This window comes from Lissotriton helveticus, chromosome 11 (assembly GCF_964261635.1).
Source record: "Lissotriton helveticus chromosome 11, aLisHel1.1, whole genome shotgun sequence".
Taxonomy (NCBI): Eukaryota; Metazoa; Chordata; class Amphibia; order Caudata; family Salamandridae; genus Lissotriton; species Lissotriton helveticus.
In genome coordinates this window covers 1,114,391,728-1,114,416,138 of record NC_136072.1, presented here as the reverse complement: position 1 = coordinate 1,114,416,138, position 24,411 = coordinate 1,114,391,728, and the positions used below count along the sequence as shown (strand labels likewise).

At 46.5% G+C, this 24,411-nt stretch overlaps 1 protein-coding gene across 1 annotated transcript in view; it reads left to right on the top strand.

Annotated features, from left to right (window-relative positions):
- The window catches only part of C11H22orf15 (chromosome 11 C22orf15 homolog), a 116,376-nt gene that overhangs the window by 81,406 nt on the left and 10,559 nt on the right, over positions 1–24,411 (top strand). The window lies entirely within an intron of this gene.

Genomic DNA, 24,411 nt, shown 5'->3' with positions numbered 1-24,411 from the left:
TTGCCTGGAATGGATCAATGCCTGAATGACGGTCTATTGGGCCGAGAGAGTGAGCATCCACCTATTTTTTTAACCATTTCATGACAGCGAAGCATGTCAAGGTTGCTTTCGTCAACAGCTATCTCATTGACAGATTAGAGTCGAGCCAGAAACCTAATTTTTTTTACCCTATGGACTGGTTCAGGAAGCACATCTTGAGTTTCAGGTCAGTGCTGTGGTCCCCAAAGCTGGGGGTTCTTGCCCACCACCATTACCTCGGTCTTTTCACCATTTCATTTTAGAGAATTGGTGTTCATCCATGTAGAGACAAGACCGAGGCAGGAATTCAGATCCCCAGAGTTGCGATGCTGGTCAAACGATCGAGAGAAGATGATTTGGGTTTTGTCTATGTAGGAGAACAAGGTGAGACTGTAACTTTCCACTAAAGGGAAGACATATATGAGAATGGGATTCATGACTCAATCCACAAATTTCACAGTCTCTCACCTTTCGTACAATGACAGTGCCGATTGTTGGGTACCAAGTTTTTGTCCGTACTTTATTTCTGGTTAGGTGGCCTTAGCAAGTTAAGTTTGATATTCTTTCCCACATTCATTTGGGAGGTATAATTATACCAGCCCTCATACCCTGTACTCCAAACAAACTCAGTTTGTTCCTTACCTCGTAAAACCTAACTTGCTCAGGCAGATCACTACATCCCTATTGTGGAGGGCCTGTCTGGGTCCACAAAGAAAACGTGGCACAAGATCAATTGAGGTTTTATTAAAAAAAGAGATTATATAAGGTACTAGCAGCCCGTCCCGACGTTGTCCGGTTATGAAATAGAATGTGTGTAATGTGTGTATTTGGCAACGGCAATTTATTTAAAAATCCCGCGGCAGACAACATTTTTGTTTCATTAGAATAGGGATGGAGAAGGCTCAGCTGCAGCCCTGGTTGATGTTAGGAGGCGCGTGTAATTGGTGTAGTGATCCGCCGCCTGAGCCCGGCTACAGCCCTGGTTGATGTTAGCAGGCGCGTGTAATGTCGTTGAATGAGAGAGTTATCAGCCGCGGGTAAATCCGCTTAATGAGAGAGTTGCGTGACAGCGAGTAGGAGAGGCTGCAGTAATTGTCCCCGCAGACACGCTCATTTGCGTGTTCCCCCGCTTGAGGCCCAGCTGCAGCCCTGGTTGATGTTATCAGGCGTGTGTAATTAGTGTACTGATCCGCCGCCTGCGCCCGGCTAGAGCCTTGGTTGATGGTAGCAGGCGGCGTATAATTTCATTGAATGAGAGAGTTCAGTAACAGCGCGCAGGAGAGGCTGCAGTAACATTCCTCAGGGAAGAGGTGTGGCGCCGCGGCCAGGGCGACTGATGCTGGAATCTGGGGATCACGGTTCGATCCCCGGCTCCGGCGGCAGGTTAGCCCAGCACCATGTGACTCTGGGCAATAGCTTGCTTAATCTTCCCGACGGCCCCCAGCGCCTAGAGACCCTAACGGGTGATTGTGCGCTTTACAAATGTGGATTATTATTACCAGGCCTCCAGGTGAACGCGTTTGTCACGCCCCCAGCACACTGCCACAGCAGACGATCTTCTGATTAATGTACCACCCACATGGCATGAAGGGCGGAAAGTAGCACACGCCCCCAGAGTTTCTCGTGCCCCTTGATGCGGCGCAATTGCGTTCACATGGCATGAAGGCCGGACTCACGCCCCCAGCGTGCCCCTTGATGCTGCGCAGCAACATAATTGGCACTTGTATGTACGACTCACATGGCATGAAGGGCGGACACATGCCCCTAGCGTTTGTCACGCCCCCAGCACACGCCCACAGCCCATGATGTGATGGCCGTACCACACGGCCCCAGCGTTAGTCACTTTGTGGGCACGGTTCTTTTACCTTTTAAATGTATAGAGGAGTTGGCCTAACGGATAAGGGAGGAGGTGTGGCGCCGCGGCCAGGGCGACTGACGCTGGAATCTGGGGACCACGGTTCGATCCCCGGCTCCGGCGGCAGGTTAGCCCAGCACCATGTGACTCTGGGCAATAGCTCGCTTAATCTTCCCGACGGCCCCCAGCGCCTAGAGACCCTTACGGGTGATTGTGCGCTTTACAAATGTGGACTTTACTTTTACTTTATAAGGCGCTCGACCTCGGACCTGGGGATCTGGGTTCGAGTCTTGGTACCTACGCTAAACATCCTGTGATTCTGGGCAAATCACTTAATCTCCCCATGCCTAACAAAAATGAATGTGTGTCCTCATGTAACGTAACTGGTGCTATGTAAAGCGCTCTGATACCTGATTCAGTTCGGGTCAAGTTTGCGCTATATAAAACTCTGCAAAAAGAAAAAAAATATATACATGGTGGCCGTCTGCATAGCCTATGTCCTTCTGCTGCAACTGCCCTTTCTGTATTGGGTGTGGTGATTGGGGCTGTGGTTACTGAGATTACCCGCCTCAAAGGTTTGGGCTCTCTCTTTATAATATTAGTATGGATGATATCAATTTGTTTGTGGAGTACACAAAATGAAAATGTGGGAGAGTGGGTAGTGATAAAAAGAAAACACTGGTTCTTTGGACAAAGGACAAATGAACAAAGGAACAAATTAGCCAAATGTCCTGGTGTATCTGACTGATTGCAGCGTTCCCGAATACAGGCGTGTATCGTTTGGACACTCTTTACCAGTATTTCGGATTTAAAGACTTCAATCCAGTCCGGGTGACTCAATACCACTCGAACTTCAGGACTGTCGTGCTACATCTGTCTTGATAAAGACCCGCTGCGACCACAATCACCTCGGCACGCTAAGGTTCGAAACGTCGACATCTTTCCGATTGGCCCCAATACCTCAGAAACCCAATAGAATTGACTAGTAGCAAATGGGATTCTGGAAAATTGTATTAATGGATGGCCTCTTTTGAAAATGAAACCTGTATATATGTGTATAAATTGTCTATAACTGGAAACACTATTGTACATATTTTGTATGTCACATGAGCACTATTCACTATTGTCACATGCTGCACTTTTTATAATGATATGGACGGTCACTTATGAACTATTTTGAAAAATATAAAGATGCAAATGGTTCTATACAGGCTTTCTTTTTTCATTTATTGTAAGAACCTGTTGTGAATTTTTTGTCAGAGTGAGGAGGTATTCTCAAGTATATCTAGAATTAATTAGTTGTTTTCACTACCCGACAGAACCAACCTTTCTTTCAATTCTGGTGTATCTGCAAGCAGGACCCCTATGTGGATGATCTCACTACAAAACAAATGTGTAAAGGAACAGATACTAACCTACCTGGCACAAGGACTATGATATGGAATAATCCAATTAAGGACATTTTCAATGATCTAATCTTTTGTAAGCATAATTGCTTATTATTACCGGTTATTCAGTTTTCTTAGTATTTTTGATAAGCAAGATGTTTCTGGATTTCATCACTCCATTTTGGCGCTTGTATTAGCTGACTTTGCTTTAATAATGACACTATTGACGAGATGGAGTGTAAGAAAAAATGCGTACTTGTGATCCTAGTTGTGCATTTTATAAATCTCAATTGAAGCCACAAAAGTAAATAAGTATAATGTGCCCTTCTTTTTGAGGAGATCACAGAACACTTTAAGACCATCTAATCCAAAACTAAATAACATATATTTGTAATTTTAAATGCCAATATAGAAGACAAAGGCTAACCTTTATGAACCCGTAAATAATTATTAACCAATTAAAACAAAACAGAACTGGTTGCTAAAACAGACTCCATATGCAGTTAGGCAAACTGAAAGAAATAATTTGGTCAGCAGTCTTCTATTATTCGATTTCCTGATTTTATCATCCTCAGTCGTAACGCTGTGGTTAGTGTAGTGTCTTATGAGATGGAGATGACGTGACCCTTTTGGTTTGTGAAGGACTCTGTAGAACAGTAACTTAAGAGTGTGGGTAATTGCATCGATGATATGGAATGTTCCAATCTCAATCAATCATTTGTAAAGCGCACTACATACCCGCAAGGGTCTCAAGGCGCTGGGGGGTCGGGGGCGCTACTGATCGAACAGCCATGTCTTGAGTATCCTCCTGAAGGTCAGCGGGTCATGGGTCTGTCGTAGGCTCAGTGGGAGGGTGTTCCATGTCTTGGCGGTGAGGGGGGAGAAGGATCTCCCACCTGTGGTTGTTCTTCGGATGCGCGGGACAGTGGCGAGTGAGAGGTCGGCGTAGCGTAGCTGGCGGTTGGGGATGTAGAAGGAGAGACGTCTGTTGAGGTAGGCTGGGTCGATCTTGTGGAGTGCCCTGTGTGCGTGGGTGAGGAGCTTGAAGGATATCCTCTTGTTTAAGGGGAGCCAGGGCAGGTTTCTCATGTGGGGGTTGATGTGGCCGTGGCGTGGGACGTCGAGTATCAGCCGTGCCGAGGCGTTTTGGATGCGTTGTAGTCGTTTGATGAGCTTGGTCGGGGCTCCCGCGTAAAGGGCGTTTCCGTAGTAGAGTCTACTGCTGACGAGGGCCTGGGTGACTGTCTTTCTTGTATCTGTCGGGATCCATCTGTAGATCTTGCGGAGCATGCGGAAGGTGTTGAAGCAAGAGGAGGAGACGACGTTGACTTGCTTGGTCATTGAGAGCGTTGAGTCGAGGATGATTCCCAGGTTGCGTGCGTGGTCGGTGGGTGTTGGGGCTGCCCCCAGTGCCGTCGGCCACCAGGAGTCGCCCCAGGCTGAAGGGTTGGAGCCGAGGACGAGGACCTCCGTCTTATCCGAGTTCAGCTTCAGATGGCTGGTCTTCATCCAGTCGGTGACGGCCTTCATTCCATTGTGGAGGTTGGCTCTGGCGGTGATGGGTCCCTTGGTGAGGGAGAGGTTCAGCTGAGTGTCGTCAGTGTAGGAGATTATGCTGAGGTCGTGCTGTCGGGCTACGTGTGCGAGCGGGGCCATGTAAATGTTGAACAGCATTGGGCTGAGGGAGGATCCCTGGGGTATGCCGCAGATGATATCGGAGGCTGTGGAATGGAATGGGGGAGGCGAACACTCTGGGTTCTGCTGGAGAGGAATGAGCTGGTCCAATCCAGAGCCTTGTCTCGGATCCCTGCGGCGTGGAGGCATGCGCGTAGTGTGCGGTGGCAGACCATTTCGAAGGCAGCAGAAAGGTCTAGGAAGACGAGTGCTGCGGTCTCGCTGCTGTCCAGCAGGGTCCTGATGTCGCCGGTGGCGGTGATGAGGGCAGTCTCGGTGCTGTGGTTGCTACGGAGCCCTGACTGGAAAGGGTCCAGGATTCTGTTTTCTTCAAGGTATCGGGTTAGCTGTCTGTTGATGGTTTTCTCGATGACCTTGGCCAGGAAGGGGAGCAGAGAGATGGGCCGGAAGTTCTTGAGGTCTCTTGGGTCGGCCTTAGATTTTTTGAGTAGGGCATTGATCTTGGCGTGTTTCCAGATCTATGGGAAGGTCGCGGTCTTGAGGGAGAGATTGATGACATTGTGCAGGTGGGGTGCGATGGAGCTGCTCGCTCTGTTGAAGACGTGGTGCGGGAATGGGTCTGAAGGAGAGCCGGAGTGGATTGTGCGCATGGTCTTGATGGTATCATCGATGCTCGCGCTGGCCCAGGCTAGCAGGGGGTCGTGCTCGATGGTGTGTGGAGGGTCTGTTGTGTTGTTGGGTGTTGAAGCTGTCGTGGATGTCTGCTATCTTGCGGTGAAAGAAGGTGGCGAGGGAGTCGCACAGGGCTTGCGACGGCGGGATGTCGTTGGTGTTGGAGCTGTGGTTGGAGAGTTCCTTCACAATGTTGAAGAGCTCCTTGCTATTGTGTGCGTTGTTGTCGAGGCGGTCTTTGAAGGAGGTCCTCTTGGTTGCCCTGATGAGGTGGTGGTGGTGGCGGATGGCGTCCTTGTATGCTGCGTGGCTGTCCAGAGTTTGTTCACTGTGCCATTTCTTCTCTAGCTTCCAGCAGTCTTGCTTGGAGGCTAGGAGTTCTAGGTTGAACCATATGGCCCTCTTGCTGGTGTCTCTGTGGGGGGGTTTCTTCAGCAGGGCGAGGGTGTTGGCCCAGTCCTCGATCCTGCGACTGAGGCTGTGGGCAGCGTCGTCGGTGTTGGAGGGTTCGGTGGGTGGGCTGAGAGCGAGGTTTGCGTGTAGTTGGTCTTCGGTGATTTGGCTCCAGCAGCGGCGGGGAATCTGTTGGGTGCGGTGGTGTGTGGTCGGTTTCTGGAAGGCGAAGTGGATGCAGTGGTGGACGGTCCAGAGGAGTTCAGTGGTGTGGCTGATGGAGATGTGCAGGCTTGAGGAGAAGATGAGGTTGAGCATGTGGCCGGCGCAGTGGCTGGGCGTTGTGACTAGTTGCTTCAGTCCGAGGTTGGCGAGGTTATCGATCAGGGTTGTGGAGTTGTTGCTCTCAAGGTGAAAGTTCAGGTCTCTGAAGAGGATGTAGTCGGTGGAGGTCAGGGCGTGTGTGCTGATCAAGTCGGCGATGGAGTTGCTGCACAGGGGGCGGAGTCCGGGGGGTCGGTAGACAAGGGTGCCTCTGAGGGTGGAGTTAGGGTCTGTGTGGATCTGGAAATGCATGTGTTCGGCGGTGCTGAGCATGTCGTCGGTGCTAATCGAGACCCTGATGCTTTTCTTGTGGACAATGGCGATTCCTCCTCCGACTCCGTTGGTGCGGTCTCTGCGGGTGATCTTGTAGCTGTCTGGGATGGCTATGGGGATGGCTATGGTGATGTCGGGTGCAGAGGAGTCGTTAAACCAGGTCTCTGTCAGGAAGGCGACGTCCGGGGATGTTGTGTCGAGCAGGTCCCAGAGCTCAACGGCATGCTTGCGTGCGGAGTGGGTGTTCAGTAGTATGCATCGGAGATGGTTGGGGTCTTTCTTGGCGGGTGGTTCGTCGGCTCTGAGGCTGGTGTAGCTGCAGTTCCGGCACGTGAAGGAGCCGTGTGTGCGTTTCGGGGCGGCCTTAAAGCAGGTCTCGCTCCGTCTGGTGTTGAGAGCATGCAGAGTGCTGACGTCGTAGTGGCGGCGGTCGTAGCGGGTGCGGGGGCCAGGGGTTCAGGCGCTGGGCACGGTCCAGGCACGGACGGGCGCAGACGAGCGTCCCTTAGACGTGCCTTTGGCACGCCAGCGTCGTGCCTGCTGCGCTGCCACACAGCGCCCGGCATATACGGGGAGGTGGGAGGGAGGGGTAGCTGAAAGGCGGGAGGCGGGGGCAGCGAATGGGCAGTCGGGGGGCGGGACGCAGCGGCGAGGGCGGTTAGGGACAACGAAGGTAACAGAAGGAAAAAGGGGCACAGAAACGAGGGAAAAACGAGGGCAGAAGGGCTGAAAAAATGAGTGGACACAAAAAAATCGAGTGGAACAGAGGGTAGAAGGGCACAAAAAACTAGTGGAACAGAAGGCAAAAGGGGCACAAAAACGAGGGAAAAACGAGTGGCATAGAGGGCAGAAGGGCACAAAAAACGAGGGGAAAACGAGTGGCACAGAGGGCAGAAGGGCACAAAAAAACGAGTGGAACAGAGGGCAGAAGGGCAAAAAAAACTAGTGGAACAGAAGGCAGAAGGGCACAAAAAACGAGGCAAAAACGAGTGGCACAGAGGGCAGAAGGGCACAAAAAACAAGTGGAACAGAAGGCAAAAGGGCCACAAAAACAAGGGAAAAACGAGTGGCACAGAGTGCAGAAGCAAAAAACACAGTTGATGGACAGAATGTAGAACAATGTCATACATTCACCCCAGTACAACGATCTGGGCCTAAATCCATCGTTTTTTTGCACTCCACACCACCCTGGGTTAGACCCTGGCTATATGCAAATCAGCTCTGACCCTGTGCCTCATGGGAAAAGTCCAGTCCGAACTACCAAGCCATGTCTTTCCCAGACCGGAATCAAGCATCCAAGTACCGGTTTCTGGCTATCAGCCTTCATCAGCCTGGATAGCTTGACTCCAGTGGTGTGGAGAGCCTGGGACTCACGTCTGAGCATACCCAGCACACTTTCTGAACTGGGGTGGAAGAGTGGGCTAAAGAACGGTAATGGATTAAACCCAGATCTTTTGACTGGGTGTGAGTGTTTGATTGATTCAGATGCTCCGTCCATCACCACCCCCTTTTGTACCGCTTTTGGCCGCCATAAGTGTGGCAGGGTATGCTCAGACGTGAGTCCCTTGCTCATTTTGCCACTGGATTCAAGCAAGCCAGTCTGAAGACGGCTGGAATGCCAGAAACTGGTCCTCGGAAGCTTGTTTCCGGTCCAGGGAAGACATGGCTTGGCAGTTCCGGCTGGACTGTTCCCATGAGGCACAGGGTCAGACTGATTTGCATATAGCCATGTCTGAACTGGGGTGGCAGAGTGGGCTAAAGAACGGTGATGGATTAAACCCAGATCTTTTGACTGGGTGTGAGTGTTTGATTGATTCAGATGCTCCGTCCATCACCACCCCCTTTTGTACCACAGAGTGCAGAAGGGCACAGAAAAAACAAGTGGAGCAGAGGGCAGAAGGGACAAAAAACGAGTGGAACAGAAGGCAGAAGGGAACAAAAAACGAGGGAAAAACGAGTGGCACAGAGGGCACAAAAAAACGAGTGGCACAGAGGGCACAGAAAACAAGTGGAACAGAAAGCAAAACAGGCACAAACGAGGGAAATACGAGTGGCACAGAAGGCAGACGGACACAAAAATTAAGTGGAACAGAAGGCAAAAGGGGCACAAAAATGAGTGGCACAGAGGCAGAATACAGAAATACAAGGGCAGCTGAGAACAGAAGGCAGAACGGGCAGAGAGAGCACGGGGACAGCGAGGGGAACAGAGGGAAGAACAAGCATTTGCAATGCAATAGGTCTCGCATTAGGAAAGTTTGAGCTATTGGTATTGTAAATGACAATTTTTTTATTTAAGTGTTGGTTTTGAAAGTAACGAAATTAATAGCATTGTCATTTACAATGCCAATAGTTTTAACTTTCGCAAATGTGACACCTATAGCATTTGTAATGCAATATGTGTTGTATTTACGTGACTTAGATTTATTGATATTACAAATAACAATGGCTTATTTTTTTTAAATAATTAATACTTAAAAGTTATTGTAATTTATAATGGCAATAGCTTAAACTTTTGTAAATAACGTTTGTGAAAATTATGTTCAGTGTATTTTATTGTGACGAAAATACAAGAACAGAAGTGAAATATTAACATCTTTTTGTGACATTTGTAATAAAGCTTGAAACATTGAGAGAACAATTTGAACCAGTTGTTGAATGGTTGCACATATTGATGCAGTGGTAGCGCATAGTGATGTTGTGGTGCCCCTGGGTGATGCTGTGGTGGTGCTGAGTGATGCTGTGGTGATGCGATAGATAGAGTGAGGGCGATAGATAGAGGGAGGGCGATAGAGTTAGAATGATAGATAGATAGATAGAGTTAGGGCGATAGTTAGAAGCGTGCACTGATGTCTGGTGGTGTGTGTGTGAATGGTGAAATTGTACACTGATGGCTGGTGGTGTGTGTATGCCTGGTGAAAGCATGCACTGACGGCTGATGGTGTGTGTTCCTGGTGAAAGTGTGTACTATGTCTGTTGGTGTGTGCCTGGTGGAAGCATGCACTGACGGCTGGTGGTGTTTGTGTGTGGTGAAAGCGTGTACTGATGAATGATGGTGTCTGTGCGTGGTGAAAGTGTGCACTGACGGTTTTGTTTTCAGTGTAGTTGTGTGTGTGTTTGTTGTGTGTGTGTTTGTATGTGTGGTTGTGTGTGTGGTTGTATGTGGTTGTGGGTGGGTGTGTGTGTGGTTGTGGTTGTGTGTGTGGTTGTGTTTGTGTGGTGTTGTGTGTGTGGTGTGTGTGTGGTTGTGTGTTGTTGTGTGTGTGGTTGCACTGTAAGGCATTTGCCAGCGTGGCAGTGCTAGAGTTCACACCTTTCAATGAGAGGCTTTGGGGTAGAGGTGTGCCAGAAAAAAACTCATAAATGCCAGATTGCAGCATAATGTGTACTAAAATAGATCAGCCTAACAAAAGTGTGTAAAAGACAATACATTAAAAAATAGTTGTCTAACAATTAGGTGGGTCGGATGGTGGTGTGTCTGACTGCTAGAAGCGTGCACTGATGGCGTGTATGCCTGGTGGAAGCGTGCACTTACAAACGGTGGTGTGTGTGCCTGGTGGAAGCATGCAAATATAGCTGGTGTTGTGTATGGCAGGTGAAAGTGTGCACTGACAGCTGGAGGAGTGTGCCTGTTAAAACGTGCACTGGCAGCTGGCGGTGTGGGTCTGCCTGGTCAAAGCGTGCACGGACGACTGGTGGTGTGTGTCTGATGGAAGGGTGCACAGACAGCTAGTAGTGTGTGTGCATGATGGAAGCATGCACTGACTGGTGATAATGCCATTTGGACCTTCTGAAGTATTTAGCCATGCAGCACATTATCCTGGGTGCTACACCATCTACTGTTACTTCAGGTGCATTGTTAACGACCATACACCCAAGGATGGGCTTTCGTGCTTTTTAATGAAAATATGAAAACGTTGTGTACGTGTGTCATGTGAAACAAGTTGAAAAGTTATGATAAAAAAGTGTTATAAGCATTTTTTTTGTTACCATATATTTATATAACTAAGAAGCCATTATGTACAACTGAATGTCCCGATTAATAAAGAATGAACATAAAAAAAAGTCTTCTCGTTTTTTGTCCTTGCAGTGCTGGCAAATTCTTCCTGTCTGTTCTAATGCTTGTTTATTTATTGTTGATTTATTTATTATGGTTTTCTTTGTTTTGTTATGCGAGGGGGACATAAACAACGGGACGGTGGAGGTTGGGAAATAGTACCCTTAATTACACACAAGCAGTGGACAGACTTCAGGGGAGAATCAACAGATGCCAGATTCTGGGGGTAGACTGAGGTGGTGCTGAGTGGTACTGAGTTGTGGTTTGCTGATGCGGAGGTGATGCTCAGGTGATGCTGAATGATACTCAGGTGGTGCTGAAAAATGGTGATGTGGTGCTGATGTGGTGGTGTGCTGATGCAGATATGCTGCTCAGGTGATGCTGAGTGATACTGAGGTGATGCTGAGTGATACTGAGGTGATGCTGAGTGATACTGAGGTGATGCTGAGTGATGCTGAGTAATGCTGAAGTATGTGGAGGTGGTGGTGCTGCACTGGTACTCAGGTGGTGCTGACGAAAACTGAGTAAATGCTGTGTTGATGCTGAAGTAGTGCTGAATTGCGGCTGAGGTGGGGCTACGCTTGTGGTGATGCTGTGCTAATGCACAGGTGGTGCTGTGCTGATGCGGAGATGGTGCTGCGCTGATGTTGAGGTGGTGCTGTGCTGGTAGTGAGGTGGTTCTGCGCTGGTAGTGAGGTGGTTCTGCACTGGTGCAGCACTGATGCTGAGTTGGTGCTGAGTTGCAGGTGAGAGTTTTGTATATTTCGTTTTTTGGGGGCGAAGAGTTGGGAAAGACTGCTTGGGTTCTGAATGTGTACTGATCGACTTATATGATAGTGTGCATGCAGAAGTATGCCTCGGCTGCTGGACATCTGTGTTTTTAAGGCAATCACGATATATCCGAGGAGAGATTCTATATTTGTTTCAGCAGCTGAACTGTGTATTGCTGAGGGAGGAAGACAAACAGTTAAATAAGCAGGGACAGACGGGAGGTGGTGGGGGGTGGGGGAGCACAGTTGTTAAAGTGAAATACAGGCCTGCTCGATATTTATTTCTGCAGCTGAAAACAGCAGCTGAAGTGTGCAAAGCTTAATTAAAGCTGGTACCGTAATTAGTCATTTGATTCTGATGCCCTCACTATAGGCTCCTGCTTCGACACGTGGCTTGCTACTGCCCATGTAATATTTGTCAATAGAGGAAGGCGTGTGCACATTGCAATGGACCACCATATGTAATGCCACTAATTTTGAAATGTATGCTCCGAGGATTTTTAAAACTTACGTCCTAAAACTATGATGGCCACTCTTGTTAGTTTAATTAGGTCCACTGGCACTAACACTACATTACCCAGAATGCATTACGTTGTCACACGCAAGCCTAGTCCTGGCAAGTGATAACATGAAGTGAGGTTTTCACCTTGGATGTGAACTAAGTCCCAAAGCGTAAAGTAGACTGCGACCTAAACTGGAATAACTTGGTGATCCCAGAAGATCCTAAATTGGGTGTGAGTACTTAATGTAATCATTTTTCTTCCTGTGAGTTCTGGTACTTGTGATGCTCACAATGTTAAGCGCTGAAGATCCTTGGTTCCCAAATTAATACAAGAATTAGACTTTATGCTCTGCACCAGTTTTCTTTTTTAGCTGCTTGTGACCGAGTGTCCCTTAAGGTGTCACACATGAGACTTGCAAATGTCGCATGCACGCACACTGAAAACTTGGAAGCTATATTTTGTGTTGTGTGTGATATTTGAGTGGGGGCCGGAGAGAGGGGGCAGCCTCTATTCCAATTTCAGAGGGGCGTGCCGGAAAAAACGGTCTTGCCCACTAACGGAAGTAGTTCGCAAGTGATACGCTTCTAAAGAAAAAATTACCAAAAATATATAACCAAAGTGGCATGGCAACATAGGCTGCATGAATGATTGAAAGGCCATTCAAAGGGCGATGGGGTTAGAGGGTACGGAAAAGACTAGCCCAACATGTAAAGGAGGCTGGGGCCAGAGAGGGTACAGGTAGGACTGGCCCACCATCCCAGAGGGCTGGGTTTAGGGGAGGTAATAAGGACTGGGCCCTAACATACGGTGGTGGGAGTCAGACGTCGGAAGAGACACTGGCCACAATTATAATGGAGCAGAGGTCAGGGTGCGCAGGTGGCATTACAAAACAACACTCCAACAGATAGTATGACGAAACGTACTTCTTGTTGTTCAAAAGCAGTATCAGACCATCCAGGGTCGCACCTATGACTTGCGGCATACAGACAAACTCTATTTGCGTCTCCTTTACGCTCTCCGCAGCCAGCGCATTAACTTGGATTATCGCACTGCAACAAAGTGCAATGGGACTTTTCATGGGCGATGAGAGTATTCTCCTCTGGGAAGGGGTACTGTCATCATCCCTGCAGGACTGGGTGTTATCGTCTCACTCACCACTGGTAGTCGGATCCCCCAACCACAGCCGGGAAGCACACGTACTCTGTCGAAACCCAGGGTCTGATGAAACATTGCATGTCGTTTTACAGCGTGTTACGACTACAGTACACTTAAATCAGGGAATATGGAGAAAATGTTAAACTAGTAGTGGGGATGGCTGAAATGCCTCCTGTGCCCGGCAAAACTTATGTCTTCAACAGCTCTACGTAATCACTGACCAAACAAGCGTGCAGAGTCAAGTCAGTCAAGTCAAGTAACTTTATTCGGTTGTTCGATTTGACAACCATAAAAGTATTTACATTACAGATAATAACATGACATACACATAATCTTAAAAGAGCGTAATCAATTGCAGATAAAAATCACAGAATTAAAAATACAGCACTGTATCAAGATATTGAAGACCGATTAAAAAATAGTATTCCTTTAACAGCATTTATAAATAACAGTATCAGTATTATTATCCTTCCATACTGTTTCTAAATTTGATCGCCATTCTTAAAAAACTACATATAAACAAGGTGTAATCATAATTTAGCAGCTGTAAAAAATATTGTGCAGGACGAAATTGTTGGAAGTTAAATTTTTTCAAACAGGGTTTCAAGCATAGCTTCCTTGGTACAGCATAAAAGGGGCAGAAAAACAAAAAGTGTACCAGGTCTTGCGGAGACTTATCGTCGCAGCCGCAAGCCGGCAACACTTGACCTCGATGAGAACCCCTAGGTACCGCCAGCAAAAGATGAAACAGGTTGAACCTGAACCTTGTTAACAAAAAACGGTCGTAACTCGACATTTGCCATGTCAGGTAGGGTTCCATAAGCAAAGTGCTTTTAATTAGTATGTGATTGCGTACACTTTCCTTTTTTAGTTCACATGATTCCCTTTCCTGTTGTCTAGAGTCAATAAAAGCATTTTTGACCGTAATAAGATCCATTTTAGTGATGGATTCCGGGCATAAAAAAAGTTCAGGACGGCCTAAATCAGTAAAACATTTAAATAAATATTTAAGCCAGGGAACCTCCAACCTGTTATCCCATGTAAGAGCTTCTCTTAGAAAAAGCTTGGTCAGGAGGATATTATCATTTAACCAGCTGTTCATCCAACATAACATGGGATTCAATGCAATTTTATCGCTAACATACGGAACCCCCAGTTCTTCATGCACAGAATAGTTTGCTGTACCCCTCGGAACCCTTAAAATCTGTTTTAAAAAATTATTTTCAACTATCTGGAGTACGTCCAAGGGAACGTATCCCCATATTTCACTGCCGTAACAAGCTGTGGTTACACTTTTGGCCCTATATAGTTGGAGTAGAGCGGCAACTGGGCTATTTCCCAGTTTTTTTGAGAAATCCAATATAGCCGCGTTTACCCTTGAGACATCTCCCTTCTTTTTCAGAATCACGGGTCCCCATTTAAGTTGACTGTCAAAGAGGACCCCGAGGTAGGAGAATGTGTGTGTTACAGGTATTGCCACTCCAGCTACATTTAGGTGGTTTGGTTTTTTAAATCCTTGACCAACCTTCATTATGTAGGATTTAGTGTTATTAATACTTAAATCTCTGGTCTTCATAAATGTGTAAAAGGAATCTAGTAAAATTTGGAGTCCATTGGCCGTTCTCGATAAAAGGACTGCGTCGTCCGCATATAGTAAAACCGGCAGACCTTTGCGACCAATGTATGGATAGTCTGTGTTGGTACTTAAAAGGGTCTCTTCCAGATCATTAATATAAAGATTGAAGAGGAACGGGGCCAGAATACATCCTTGCCGGACGCCCCGAAACACTCCAAAATCTTTGGTCACTTTTAGGTCCTGGGTATATCTGACATTCGCTTTGGTATCTGAATGTATATCTTCTAGGAAGTTTACTAGGTTTTTGTCCACGCCCATTTTTTCCATGGCACCCCAGAGCTTCCCACGGTTCACACAATCAAAGGCCGAAGAGAGATCCATAAACGCCATATGGATTGTTCCTCTTCGAGCCCTGGTGTACTTCCCTACAATAAGATACAAATTCAGACATTGGGAAATGGTAGAATGTCCAGGCCTAAAACCATACTGGATTGGAGATAATATATTATTTTCCTCTGACCAACTAGTCAATCTATTTAAAATGACTCCTCCTATCACCTTTGCCACAGAATTTATTAACGATATCGGTCTGTAGCAGGCCGGGCTGCTACGGTCTCCTTTCTTAAATATGGGGACTATTGTAGATACCCCCCATGATTTTGGGCATCCACATAACACAGCTGCATTAAGTACTGCTGTGAGTACCGGCGCCCATAGTGCTTCGCGTGACTTAAAGAGGTCGGGCGGAAGTCCATCGGGACCTGGGGCCTTATTATTTGACAGACCTTTAATTCCTTTAACTATCTCCTCATTTGTAAAACATAGAGAGATATCTCTACCTGTACCTGAGTTGTGTTCTGCCTGTGATTCATTATTTATAAAAATAGAACTGAAATGATCTATCCATTCGTCCTCTGATATATTTGTGCCCACGTTTGGGATGGTAGGGCAATCAAATATTGGTTTGTTGATTATCTCCCAAAACTTCGAACTATTTTTTAAAGTCTCGGGTTCTAGAAGTGACTCCCATACACTTTTTTTAACTGCTCGCTTCCGAATAGCCAATGATTTCTTATAATCATTCCGCAAACCCCTAATGATCAGTGGATCTCTCGGATTTGTTTTTAATGCTTTCTTTAGCTCGCGACTAGCCTTTGAGCAATCACTGTCAAACCATTTTGGATTGCAATTTAAATTTATTCTCCCCTTATTGGGTACCGTTAGAAATAACTCCACCTTATTAGCTATCTCCTTAAATGATGTCAAGATTTGCGACGGAGCTGATTCAGGAGATGTACATATCATTAATTCTTGATTACAAACTGCACTAATAGAGGTATAAAATTGATCGCAATCCACCATTGCCCATTTTAGGCGGCGCTTTCCATTAATGCATTTTAAGTGGCCACGGTCCTCTCGGGGATTGCGTTTTTCAAGTAGACTCATGCCCATAGTGATGCATAAAGGGTTGTGGTCGCTATAAATACTCATGAGGATCCTAAAATCCTCGGTGATATTAACAAAGTCAGCTGAAATGAGAATGTGGTCTATATATGTACCTGTGGCATGGCCTTTAAAAGTAGGGATTGGGAATACAGTTCGATCAGGTACTGTCGACATTACCGTGAATAGATTGTTTTCATTCATTAACTCATTTAACCCTGTACCCCTCCGCGAGTGTTCGAAGTGTATTCCTTCCATACTGTTACAACCCAATTGTCCAACAGGTTCCACGCTTGGGTTCCCACATAAATGTGTGTTAAAATCACCTACTAAAATTTTGGAGCATGGCAGAGAACTATCAATTGCCCCTAGCAGACCACGCAAAATTTCTATATTGCAATCTCCAGCCTGGTTCACAGAATTATAAAAATTAATCAGTGCAAAATTAGTTTTACCCCTTCTGAATTCCAAAATCTGTATGTTATTATTACCAGATTTGTGTTCAATTTTGTGACATATAAGCGACAAACAGACAAAGATGGCCAAACCCCCTTTAGCTCTTCCACTTGCAGATGGTATTGCCGGGATCATAAAGCTCTGATATCTCTCAATATACAGGTTTTTCCCTACTACCCAGGTTTCTTGAAGACATATTATAGAATATTTTTTAACATAGTGCAGCCAGTCTTTATCTTGCATTTTATCAGAAAGTCCAGCTATATTCCATGATAACAATATAAGTCCCTCCACACATTTTTGACGTCCACATTGTGTTCCGTTCAAGTTCTCTCTTGCAGGTGGACTAGTAGGAATTACAGAACTGTAAGTATTCACATTCACTATGCCTACGTCTTTTGGTAGTCATTCAACCCCGTCCAGCCCACCCTCCACAGAGAAAATATCATACCTATTGGAAGTGGGGATATTGAAATAATGGGGATCTGTATGATATGGTCGTGATGGTTGGTCATATCCGTCCCTACTACTACCCCAATTATTTACTGGTACATCGAAACCCCAACCATTTGTTTTTTCTAGCCATGTTGATCTAATATAGGTATGATTAGGCTTAGGGTATGTCATACTCCTTTGTTTTTTACCAAAAAATTCCAGAGTGAGAGGAATGATAGTACCACTCCTTCGTTGTGGTGGTAGAATGTTTGGAAGGATATTTGGTAAGACTGCAGAGTTTACAAAGTTAATAATTATGCAGTCGCCTTTAAATTTTTTGGGGTTTTGGCCTATCCAAGTGGCCCTTCTGGCTGATTTAATATCTCTAGCTAGCTGTTGCTTCCCCCATGGGGCCAGCCGCATATTGCCCGATAGCCAGTGCAGGGCTTTACTTGTTAGCGCCGTGGGTGATTCAGTTTGGTCCGGTGTTAAAGGGGGAGCATTTGCTAAAACCAGCACTAGAGGGGCTGCGTCCTCAATGAAGTGTAGTGTGTCTTCTTCTGCTCTTGGAAGGGTTATTTCTGGTGGTTGTGGAGGATGGATGTCCCTTGTCGGTGACTGATTGGATGCGGTATTTGGCGTCTGATCTGAATGATTTACCCTTGTGATGTTAGGAATTGTGCCTGTATCTAGCTGAGGGCCAACTACCTCTTTTGCAGGCATGGCCAGATTTTTAACTGTACCGGCTATGTTAAACACTTCTTCCATTAACTTCTTTTGATCTACTCCCAACTTTTTCACATCTGCGGATAACTTATCCAGTTTGGCCACTACCGGTTTAATTAAGGCTCTAAATTTGGCGTCAATTAAAACTGCTATCCTGGATATAAGCTCTTCATCCGTATTTAATTTTTCGTCCTCTTCTAATTTCCTCCTACCTTTTTCCCTGCTTCTCAGTGGTGACGCAGCCCTCTTCCTCCCTGTACAAACTCCACCACGAAGTAATTGGGTTTTCCTACACTTTCTAATCGCTCGCGGGGCTGGGGCCTGAACAGGAGGATCGGCTTCTATGGATGTCTGCTCACTGTCTTCTGCAGTATGGTTTTCTTCAGGGTCAACTATCTGCGAGTCTGAGACATTGATCGTAGCTATATCTTGCTCCTGAGCTAGACTAATACTCATGTTTGAAGGGCCATTTTCGGGTGTCTCGGAATCCAAAAATACACTTCCCTCAGCCTGAGATGGAATATCTAACCATGGTGAGTCTGGTGAAGGGCTTAAGGGAGATAAATTTGGAGAGTGACTAAGACCTAGAGATTGTCTCCTTTCAGTATTGATCTTTGATACAACTTGTACCATATAGTTTTCAATGGAATTACCCCCCACCACAACATTCTTCTTTGGCATTATGAAAGAGGATGGTGTTAAAACCTAATATTTGGCAATCTACCAAAAACGGGCCAACTCACGGTAATACGGTACAGAGTGTCAAAAGTTGAGCAAGTATTTCAAGGATTAATAGTCTTACTGTATGGAAAGGGTCAGGTTCAGCAAAGGCAAAAAAACGAGCCCAGTCCAGTCTCAGCCTGTCTCGGACTGTCCGCCCTTTGTCCGGGCTTCGTCCGGCGTCCCGCACACGCGTCCCGCTATGCGTCAGAGGGACGTTTTTATAGGAGGAGCAAGGGGCGGGAAGAGACTCCAGGTGCGCTGCGTTGATCCTGCGCGGAACCCTGGGTCTCGCAGTCCCGGCCCCTGTTGAAATCGCCTCACACTCTCCTCGGCGAAGATAGACGGTCAAAAGCTCCACTCCACCAAATCTGCGGGCAAACAAGCAAGGTGTCAGGGACAAAGTCACGAACTCAGCACACAGCTGCGAGCGGCTCCCGCGAAGCGGGGGCCGCGAGCTGTTTTGAAGGCACAGGTCAGGCTAGGCAAACGGGGAGGAGCAGGGGGCGGGAAGAGACTCCAGGTGCGCTGCGTTGATCCTGCGCGGAACCCTGGGTCTCGCAGTCCCGGCCCCTGTTGAAATCGCCTCACACTCTCCTCGGCGAAGATAGACGGTCAAAAGCTCCACTCCACCAAATTTGCAGATTCTGTAATTTGGATATATATCACCCAGTCTTGATGCTGCACGCTCAGTATCAACCCAAATTTCCTGTGACTCAAAGCACGATCGATAGTGTTCCGGGCAGAACAAATGTGAAACAAGTTTAACAGGAAGCATGAGCAACAAGACGTGCGCGTGACGAAAACTGCCGTGGGGCGGGGCTTCTGTTTCCTGCTGGAAGCTCGCGCCCACGGAGTGGCTGGCTAGGAGAGGAGCAGTGATGACGCGGGGCTCCCATGCCTGAGGGAGAGCCCAGCGGTGGCGGCTGAAGTTCGGAGTTGCGCCGATACGGTAAGTGGGGCTTAGTTGTAGTGGGGGTGGCGGCTGGGGGGGGCACGTGTATGGGTGTAGCTGTGTGTGTGTATGTATATGTGTGACTGTGTGTCTGTTAGCTGTGCGTGTGTATATGTGGGTGGGGGGCCCTGCGTGAGCGGGGGTGTGTGTGTGTGTGTGTGTGTGTGTGTGTGCCTGCCTGCGTGTGTGTGTGTGCCTGCCTGCGTGTGTATGTGTGTGTTCAGGGAATCTGAGGCAGGGGATGTGCACGGCGCCGGGCTGGGCGTGCGCGCCCACGAGGTGAAGTCGACGTGCGTGCCCGACCCCTGTCTCAGATTCCCAGGAGACGGGCAGCTATAGTTGTCGAGCTGGATGCATGCTTCGCATGGTTTCTCCAGCTCGACCTAAAAAGGGGCACGGACCACGTACAGGCAGCGGGAGAAGACAGACAACAGCAGTCACAGACTCAACAATGAAAATACAGGCAATAAAATAAAAGCAATAAAGCGGAGGATGAACAAACCTACCTAAGGCCTACCACTGGCCACCAGGGATGAGGCGCAGGCGATAGCCTGCGGATGGTGGAGGGCCTTGAACGTCCTCAGCAATGGCAGCTGGGGCAGGGAGACACAGGCGGTGCTGTGCGGAGGGGGAGAGACCTACCTGGTCGTTCATGAATAAAGACAAGCAATACCAAGCTCCGTGTGTTGCATGATCATTTACAAGTGGCTGGGGTAGGACACTACAACTGGATACGAGATAGGGGATTATGTAAACCCTGCAATCTGAAGAACCGAGAGTGCTCCCCAGAGAGTTTGCTGTGGTCCTTCTAAATGCTTGTGCGAGCCACGTGTGCCTCGTTGAAGTGAAAAAATGATGGTTGTCATATGTGGAGTCAAAGCGACACTCCAGCCACTGCCATGCCTGTGAAGTGAGTGAAAGCTTTACAGAAAGCTTATTTGTCGTTGGCTAGAAATGTACAGATAAAGGCGAGACAAGAGGTACTGCACCGCAACACAGAATTATCATTCATACAGTACGATAACACTAAAGGTAGTGACAACCAGGTACAGAGAAGTGCTACAGGCTGTGCTAGCTGAGTGCAAGGAAGCGCTAAAAGCAGAGCCATTTCTGACAAAAAGAAACGCTAAAGGCAGTGACAACCAGTTACGGAAAGTGCCGCGAGTGGCGACAATTAAACATAGAGAGAATACATTCACGCTTACCAGAACTTGAGTAAAAAGAGTCATCATATCAAGCTTTTTACCAGGGGTTGTGAATGCAGAGATTGTGATCCTCAAAGCAGACACCACAGAGTGTGTCAGGGGCATTCCGCACAACTCTAAAGTGTTTCAGAAATTGAACGGCTGCAATGGCAACGTGAAAAGAAGCCACACAAGTTCAGACTGGTCAGAACTATTCTGCAGCAAGGACTTACAGATGTTTTAATGGTGCAGGTCCAGGTGAACAGCACATACTCTCGTCAGTAAGGTCCATAACTGGTTATAATGCTCTTTTTTTACACCACTGTCTCCCTTTGATACTGCCAAAAAGCAAAATATTGGCAATAGATGGGCCGCCTGGATCGAAAGTTTTTATGATTTCATTGATGTGCTGAAAGAAGCAAATGACACAAAGAACATTACAATATCTAAAGACATTAGCAGGCGAAGGTGTAAAAGTAGTGATAAAGAAAATACCACAAGGTGATGAAGTGACATACTGTGGTGTAAATCAAAGAAGCATTAAACACGAAGTTCAATCCAATCCTGAGTGTCTACTATGAAAAGGCAATTTTCAGTCAGGAAAGGCAGAGTGCTGATGAAACGATGTATGAGTTTGCAGAAAGGCTTTATTCACTCATAAAGCACTGCAAGTTTAATTAGTTTAACAATGAAAAGGCAATGCGTCTCAGAGTAATAGATGTTAGCCTCTCTGATTTCTTCAGACAATGAATACTGAAAGAGAAATTCAGCGTAGAGCAAGTGCCCATGGGTGCCAGAGTAGAGGAAAGAGCTGACAGACAGTCAGCTAACATGGAGACCAGGATGCCCCAGAATGAGTCAGCGCTGAATGGGAAAAATAAGTCGAAGCAATGCAAAAGGCCATAAAGTAATGTCCCCAAAGACAAAGAAGTTGTTTACAATGTGGATTTTACTTTCCACTGGAGGTTAATGTCCCACCATTGGACAGGTATGCAAAGGTTGCGGGAAAGAGAACCATTTTGTAACAGTCGGAAAAGATCAAGTGTGTCACATCAAGAAAACAAAATGGAGGCAAGATCAAGGATACAAAAGGGATACCAGAAAGTTCTAAATACGTCATTCTGCGCACATCCACCAGGCCAAACGGCAACATCAATTGAGGAAAGTAGAAATTGAACTATGTCAATTGTCGGCGAATTCGCCAGCTAAAAGTTCATCACTATCCTTGCTGAGTGACAGTGAGGAAGATGGGTGTGCTATGCCAATGTTGACTGCTGGACGACGTGCAAATGTAGCGTTAGCTACGTGCAAGGTAGAATGCTGGTCAAAGCTAGGCCGACAAGTGAATGTGCAAAATTCATTTGGGCACTGTCCCAAGATCACACTGAAAGTGAATGGGCACTGCATAAATATTATCATACACAGTGGTGCCTCAATAAACATTATGCCGGTGGAGAAGCACAATGAACAGTCTCCAGTACCCCCTTTTAACTCAGACGAAAACCAAAGTGTATATTTGGGCCGGTTCGACATCACTGCCAAGTCAAATTGCATTCATAGCCCCTGTGCAGCATAAAAATACGAAAGTATAATCGCCAATTCATGTCTTATCAGGCACTTCATCGACCGCGCATGTTTCAGTACTGCTGTTGAAATGGGGCTGAATTCTGTGAACCACAATTTCAATGCCTATCATGAGATAGTGAATTAGTTTCCATCTATGTTTCACAAATTAGAAAGGCTTAAGACCATAATAGTGCAACTTCACATAAATCAGGACATTTATCTTGTTGCTCAGTGACATCATCAAATTGTATTCCAATTACAAAAGGCTGTTGAGAAAGAACTTGATGTCTTATTTAAACATGTCATCATTGAGCGAGCCACTGTTCCAATGCCATGGGTATCAACCATAGTAGTAGTGCCGAAAAAGGATAGTGGAGGAGCAGTGCGCATTTGCGTTGATATGCACCAAGCAAACAAGGCGATTTAAAGAGAATTACATCCAGGTCCACACATTGCCAACATAGTTACGTAGCTAAATGGAGCTAAAGACTTTTCCCACCCTGATTTGAACAAAGGATATCACCAGCTTGAACTGAAAGAGAATTGCAGGTACATTACTACCTTTTCGACTCATGTTGGTTTGCTTCAATATAAAAGGTTACGTTTCGGTTACAGGATGTCATTTGTCGTATAACAAAGCCAGTCAAAAATGCTTTCAATTACCGTGATGACATGCTAGCTTATTGGGCCACGCGAAAGGAACATGATGAAGCTCTGACACGTGTGTCATATACTTGCTGACGCAGCTCTCACCTCAGACGTGGCAAAATGTGAGTTTCATCAAACCAAACAAGTTCTTTGCCATGTCTTTTCAGATGGGGGAATGAATCCAGACCGGAACAAAGTACAAGCCTTGTCCTCCACTTCTCCCCCACAAGATGTAATTATGCTGAGATCCTTCCTTGGTGTGGCCAGTTACTGTTCAAGGTATATACATGACTTTGCCACTGTAAATGCCCCACTTAGAGACTTAACAAACCAAAATGTCCCATTCAAATGGTCCAGTGAATATGAATGAAGCTTTAAGAAAATCAAGTATCCAAAAGAGAACACAACGTAAATGGCATACTTTGATCTGACATTGGGATGTATGTCGATACATCGCGCACCATTCCATCGCGTGCGTTTACCACGTGTACTTCACATCGCAAAGTCCTTTACATCGTCACCTTTAACAACGAACGTTGTTTCAACGCCAATGCGTTGATTGCTATTGGCAGCACCTCACTTCGCAGACCACTAAATCGCACCCCCTGACAACGCGTTGTTTTGTTAGCTGCGGTTCAATAGGCTGGGGAATTTAGGCTTGAAATTCAGAGATGCCGAATTAAAATACATGATAATTGGAAACAAAGTGGGTCCGGGCTGTGTGCTTTTGCAACGGACCTGCCTGTAATAAGACAGTGCAGTTTCCAAGCAGTCTGTCAGTGTGAAGCCATTTTCTTCCCTTTGGACATTTGCTTATTGTTTCATATTAAAAGTAGTTCTAACATCAGAACCCGCTTGTCATTTATGGAATGACAAACTGGTTACCATGCGTTCTAATCATCTGACAAATCACAAAGAGGTCTGCTGTGAGTAAATGTAGGAACGCATGTACTTTATAAGATGACAGAGACAGGCTGACCTGCAATTTCTTTATTTAAGGTATGAATCACTTTTTACATCATAATACATGATGGTATCATAATTCGCAATTCCAATCCTCCAGTTAATCCGTTGTCTCCTGCTTTTTAATTAGAGATATTTTGATTGTAGTAATAGAATTGTCCGTAATTATTAACTTTGATTTGCATTGGCAACATTTTTTCTCAGTGCTTCTTTTTCACAACACAAAACAATCTACTACTTCGGTAGCGATTTTGACCGGCTCGGTGCTCGTGATCTTCCTTCCTTGGGGCAGAGAGAGAGATTCTGCCCTTTAAGGTACATAGAAGGGTGTGATTTGTGACTTCCCTTGCTTCCCCGCTGCGATGCTCGGAGACGGGAAACGGCCATTACCACGAAGCCGTTTCCACGAAATCGTTAACCACGCATGCAGTACAACGCATGCGTGGTTACCACGAAAGCCTTTACCACGCATACCTTTACTACCAGGTTTGTAGTAAAGTTATATGTGGTAAAGGAAAAAAGGAAAAAAGAGGGGGACTTGGGGGGGACTTGGGGGGGTCTCCCCCCCCCCCCAAAAAAAACTCACCTGAAGTCACGTCGTTTAAGAGAAATCGGGAAAAACCTTCCGCTTTCTCTTAACGACGTATGACTTCACCACGCCACCAATCGAGGAAAATGTTATGAGTGGTAAACGAATTC